At 39.3% G+C, this 6,482-nt stretch overlaps 1 pseudogene; it reads right to left on the reverse strand.

Moving 5' to 3' along the window:
- Positions 1 to 924: 924 nt before the first annotated feature.
- On the reverse strand, positions 925 to 6,278 carry LOC146886950 (uncharacterized; annotated as a pseudogene).
- Positions 6,279 to 6,482: the final 204 nt, after the last annotated feature.

Consider the following 6,482-nt stretch of genomic DNA (forward strand, 5'->3'; position numbering starts at 1 on the left):
GGACCTTTAAGTGGGCTTGCACTTGAAATGGGGCTTGAAGGTGCATTTGGGCTTGTTAGGGTCACATCATCCCCTCCCCCTTGAAGAGGATTTGCCCTCAAATCTTGGTTGTCATCCTTATAAGCTATAATACATGTAAAAGGAACTAAGCCAGTGATATTAAAAGTAGGATGCACACCATATTCAGTTGGAAGATCCAATTGATAAGCATTATTGTTGATCTTTTTTATGATTTGGAATGGACCATCACTACGAAGACTAAGTTTGGATTTTCTTAAGTGAGGAAATTTTTCCTTCCTTACATGAAGCCAAACCAAGTCACCTTCATAGAATGACCGAACTCTCTTACCCTTGTTTTTAGAGTGTGCAATCTTTTCAATTTGGGCTTGAATTTGACTTTTAACCTTCTCATGAAAATCTTTGATAAATTGAGACTTAGAAACTCCTTCTTTATGGAAAAAGTCAAAAGAAATTGGAAGAGGCAATAAGTCTAGTGGAGTGAGAGGATTAAAGCTAGAAACAACCTCAAAAGGTGAGAGTTTGGTGGTGCTATGGACCACTCTATTGTAAGCGAACTTAATGTGGGGAAGATACTCATCTCAAGATTTATGGTTCCCTTTAAGCACAACCCTAAGCAATGTGGAGAGGGATCTATTAACTACCTTTGTTTGCACATCAGTTTGAGGGTGACAGGAAGTAGAAAAAGAAAGTTGAGTTCCAAGCCTAGACCACAAGGTCCTCTAAAAATGGCTAAGGAACTTAGTATCCCTATTAGACACAATTGTTTTGGGTAAGCCATGGAGACAAACCACTTCTCTAAAGAACAACTTTGCAATGTGGCTTGCATCATCTACTTTGTGGCATGGTATAAAATGTGCCATTTTAGAAAAATGTTCCACAACCACAAAAATGGAATCAACACCCCTAGAAGTCCTTGGAAGCCTTAGGACAAAGTCCATGCTTATATCCTCCCAAGGGGTGGGAGCCACAAGCAAAGGAGAATACATCCCAGCAGGCATTGCACTAGACTTAGCATGTAAACAAGTCAAACAACTAGTGCAATGTTTTTGGATTTCTCTTTTCATGTGGGGCCAAAAGAATTTCTCTTTAAGCATTGCCAAAGTTTTGGCGACCCCGAAATCGCACATTGCTATTGCCTCTTCCAACTTCTTTTGACCCCCCTCATGCATCTCAATGATGAGAAGTTTGCGGTGAGAACCAAATGGAATGCATAGGCAGCCTTCCTTGAAAAGGTATCCATTGGAGATATAGAAGCCGCCTTGGGACTTATTGAAACAAGCAGAATAAATGGAAGCAAAGAAGGGATCTTGACTACACAATTCGCATATATTGTCAAATCCAAGAATTTGAGACCTAAATTTGGCTAAAAGAGTATATCTTCTAGAAAGTGCATCAACCACAACATTGGATTTCCCTTTCTTGTATTTGATGATATAAGGGAATTGTTCTAGAAATTCAACCCACTTTGCATGCCTCTTGTTAAGCTTGTGCTGACTTTTTAAATACTTGAGAGTTTCATGATCACTGTGAATTATAAACTCTTTAGACACAAGATTCCCAAGTATGAAGAGCTCGCATAAGGGCATACAACTCTTTGTCGTAGGTAGGGTAATTACGAGAAGAGCCATTGAGTTTTTCATTGAAGTAAGCAATTGGATGACTTTCTTGCAATAAAACCGCACCTACTCCAACCCTTGAAGCATCACATTCTAGCTCAAAAGTTTTCTCAAAGTTTGGAAGAGCTAAAATTGGTGCTTGAGTGAGTTTAACCTTCATCTCATCAAAGGCTTGTTATTGCTTATCACCCCACACAAAAGGTGTGTCTTTCTTGACGAGTTTATTGAGGGGTGAGACAATAGTGGAGAAGTGGGGTACAAACCATCTATAGAAGCTAGCTAGCCCATGAAAGTTACGGATGTCCCCAACATTCTTTGGCATAGGCCATTCTTGGATGGCTTTGATTTTTTCGGGATCAACATGTTGATATCGCTGTCGTTAGGCGATCAAATTACCACTACTTTAGCAACTTCAGTATTGCCAGTTTGTAGTGAAGAAAATAGTTAGGGTTAAGATAACCCTGAGTCGTCTCACAACGAATACGGAATTGATCTCAAATATTTGATTCTCAAAAATGCAATTTAAAACTAGCAACTATAAAAATAGGGGGGTTTTGATATGCAAAGAAAATGACACGGAAGATTGTAAACACAGTAATAGTAAATAGGTCAATTCCACTGCTTTTTCTAAATAAGATTCTTCATTGGTTATCTAGAGATTATTGTTAAATTAATTATTGTTGTTGATTTACAAATAAATCAATGTAAAGACTCAATTCATTTGTTGGCATCCTCACTTTTAATCAAATTACAGTCTCAATTAAAAGTGAGAATTGTTAGATTGTCCATAGTAAATTTAATCAAAGTACAGTCTCAATTAATTTTACTATGCCTAATCATGTCTATTCCTTTGTTTCTTTACCAAATAGAAAACTTAATTAATCAAAGTAAAGTCTTGACTAATTTTAGTTAAAGTAATTACCTCTAATTAAATTAAAGTCTCAATTATTGGCAAAAACTTATTTAATCAAATGAAAGTTTCTAAACAAAATCAAAGTAAAGTCTCAATTTAATTTAAAAACCTTTTAACTCATATGATTAGCATGCATGTAGATTTAAAATCATTATTTTCTATTCAATTTAGAAGCAAAGGACATAGATAAACAAAAACCACAACAATAATCAAAATAACCAAACATATAAATTCATCTAACCTCAGAATCCATTTAAGAAATTACAGTGGAATCAACCCTTAAAGCTTAGCCCTCCATGGCTTTGATGGAATACATGATGATATGAAGGAAAGAAAATAAAAGAAAGAATGAGAGATGTGGTGGAGATGGTATCTGTCAAAACCAGAGAGTTCTAAGTGTTTAAGCTGTAAGCTGTAAAAATTGTCAGTCGTTCTGCTCCCTTAAGTCTCTTTATATAGGCTTCCACTGGACTTTGGGCTTTATCTGTCAGTTGCTAAAATCTTTTATTTTTATTTAATTTATTAGCAACTTAATTCCTGTCAAATTTCCAATTCTGCCCCTCTCATTTAACCATATTTGCAGTTTTGACCAGAGTTGACTGCATACTTTGACTAGTTGACCAGTTGACCAGAGTTGACCAGTTTTGACCATTTCAGTGTCCATTGAGAGACTGCCACGTGTCAGCTCTTCCAAATCAGATTTCTCTCCTTCCTTAGGGTTTGTTCCTCCTTTGACGGCTGAAAACGTGATGGTGGCAGCTGCCGTTTTCCGGCGTGGTGGCGCGACGCGCTCGCGAGATGGAGGTGGTTGTGGCAAGCTTCTATGGAGTGCAATGCGATGAAGATGGAGACGGCTGCAGAGGTTGGATGCGGCTGCCATGGCTGGAACAAGCTTCACGCTCGCGGAGAAGATGAACTCGCGGTGGATTCGAAGTTGCAGGGACGGTGGAGCAGGTGCAATGGTGCGGTCTGCATTTCTGCTGTAATGGAGGTTCTGCAACGTTAATGGTAGCGTGACAAAACTGCGGAGAAGATGGAGACGCGTGTCGCTGCAGGTGCGGAGGCGAGATGATGGAGGTGTGGAGGTTCTGCAGATTCGTGGTGGTCGTGGCTGGTAGATGCTCGCGTTCGCTGCTGCCATGGAGAAGATGGAGAGGCATGGTGGTTGCGGCGTGACGGCGCTGGTTCGCGCAGATGGTGGTGCGTGGTGGTCGGCGAGGTTGGCGGCGGCTGCCGTGGAGGGTGGAAGGAGAGGAGAAAATTAGGGTTAGGGTTTTGGGAGATGAAGATGATGACGTGGCAGAATCTGATTGGTTAATTTGGTGAGGGTAGGATTATGACACGTGGCTTGTTCTGGTTGGCTAATTTTAAGAGGTGGGGATTGCCACATGGCATGATCTAGTTGAGTGGAGTTTAAGTGGTAGGAGGGGTGCAACTTAGGGAAAACTGGGGGTGCAGAACAGGTTTTTTGTGGTCCACTTGAGGGAGGAGTGTGCAAATAAAATCTGGGGGTGCATTTAGCTCCTGATTTATTCTTTTCCAAAATTTCTTGATTTTGGACTTATTTTGTAACTTTGAATATTTCAAAATCACACTATTAATTGACCAAAAATAAATTCCAGCTGCATTAACAAACGTTAAAATATCCAATAATATTTTATGCAACTAAAATCAATTTTTACGCCACTTTTACCAAACTTACTCAATAAATCCAATAATCACAAATCCTAATTAAATCAATCTTTAAACACAGAAAATTCAATTAAATCCCCAAATTTAAATATTAAATGAGGGCAAAAATTTGAACTCATCACATGTACCCCACTTTTATTGACCACAAACCCAAGATAGATGACACTCTCTACACAGAAAGTGCACTTGTTTATGTTGGCATAAAGTTGATGGTCTTGAAGGAGAGAAAGGACTACCCTAAGGTGTCCTACCCTAAGGTGTCCTAGATGAACTTTGAAGCTATGGCGATAAATTAAAATGTCATCAAAATAAACAACCACAAACTTTCCCAAACAATCCCGTAGGACATGATTCATTAGTCGCATGAATGTGCTAGGAGCATTGGTTAGGCCAAAAGGCATGACTAACCATTCATATAGACCAAATTTAGTTTTGAAAGGGATTTTCCACTCATCACTATTGGCAATACGAATTTGGTGATAACCACTCTTGAGGTCTATTTTTGAAAACATTTTGGCTCTATGCAATTCATCCAACATATCATCTAGTCTAGGGATGGGGTGCCTATACTTTATGGTAATGTTGTTGATGGCCTTACAATCACAACACATGCGCCATTTTCCATCCTTTTTGGGCACCAACAACACGGGAACAACACCAGGACTAAGACTCTTTTGGACCTATCCTTTGTCTAACAATTCAATCACTTGAGTCTCTATCTCTTTAGTCTCAATTGGATTTGTCCTATAGGCTAGTCTATTAGGTAGACTGGCCCTTGAGACAAAATCAATCTTGTGCTCTATTCCTCTAAAAGGTGGAAGGCCTTGGGGACCATCCTTAGGAAAAAGATCCTCAAATTCACGCAGAAGAGCACGGACAGAAGGAGGTAGATCCTTAAGTGAAGGATGTTGGAGACATGTAAGGACAACATGACAAAGCAAAAGGTAGGAAGGGTGTTCAACATGAAGAGTTTGTAAAGGATTTTTATGAGTGAGAAGCACTTCATGATGAACATCCTTAGAAGGAGAGACTTTTGCTACCTTTGTCTTAGAATCCTTAGATAACTTAGAAGAGTTGGTGGAACTCTCTTCCTCCCTCGTAGCTCTCATTTGAGCTTGGTCACTAGCAACTTAAGTAGGAGTAAGGGCATTGGTATGACCATGGTGGGTGGTTTTGCGGTCAAATTGCCACGGCCTACCTAAGAGAATATGGCAAGCTTCCATTGGAATTACATCACATAAAACTTTGTCTTTGTACTTTCCAATAAAGAACTTAACCAACACTTGATGCTTGACTTTGAGATCCCCATCGTCATTAAGCCAATGAAGTTTGTAAGGTTTAGGATGGGGTAACAAAGTCAAGTTCAACTTCTCAACCATTCTTGTGCTACAACAGTTGCAACAAGACCCACTATCAATGATCAAAGAATAAGTATTGTTCAAAAAGTGACAATGAGTGTGGAAAATTTTTTCTCTTTGATCATTAAGAGGAAGGGTTGGTTGGTTATTGAGAAGCCTCCTAATCATTAAGAGAGACCCTTCTTGAGAAAATGAATGAAGTTTGTCCTTAGACGACTTGTCACCGTGGGAGTCACTAGAGTAGGAAGATTCCTTAGAAGACTCCCCTTGACTGTTGTAAAGGTCTTGGCCCTTTAGCACAATGGTGCGCTTGGTAGGACATTGTGATGCCACATGAGCTCTACCTAAACATTTAAAACACTTGATCTCACTACCTCCCTTGGAGGTCTCATCCTTATCTTGACCTTTTGCTGGGTGTCTATGAGCGGTCTCCTTTGCATGAGAAAAATCTTTCTTTTGAAAATCAGATTTTGAAAAAGAGATTGAAGAATCCTTGCGAATAGGTTTCCTCAAGAATTGTTGCTCAACTTTGATGCACATTTGAACAAGTTCATTTAAATTTTGATATGGGAGTAACTTAACTTTATCTCTTATGTTGTAGTTTATACCACTCAAGAACCTAGCAATTGTTACATTCTCTTCCTCATCTATCCCAGCCCGCAAGATGTACAACTCCATCTTTTACCTTTATTCATCCACATATATGGTTTTTTGCTAGAGCCTTTGGAGTTTATCCATAAGCTCTCTTTTGTAGTATGAAGGAACATGGCGAGCATGTAGATCAAACCAATATTCAATCTCGGGAACGCTTTTTTTTTTCTCTTTTGGAGGACAAGGGCTGTCCACCAATTTAAGGAATGACCTTGGAAGCTGAGAACAGCA

Source organism: Vigna unguiculata, chromosome 4 (assembly GCF_037176805.1).
Source record: "Vigna unguiculata cultivar grain cowpea cultivar isolate G323 ecotype 2 chromosome 4, ASM3717680v1, whole genome shotgun sequence".
Lineage (NCBI taxonomy): Eukaryota > Viridiplantae > Streptophyta > Magnoliopsida > Fabales > Fabaceae > Vigna > Vigna unguiculata.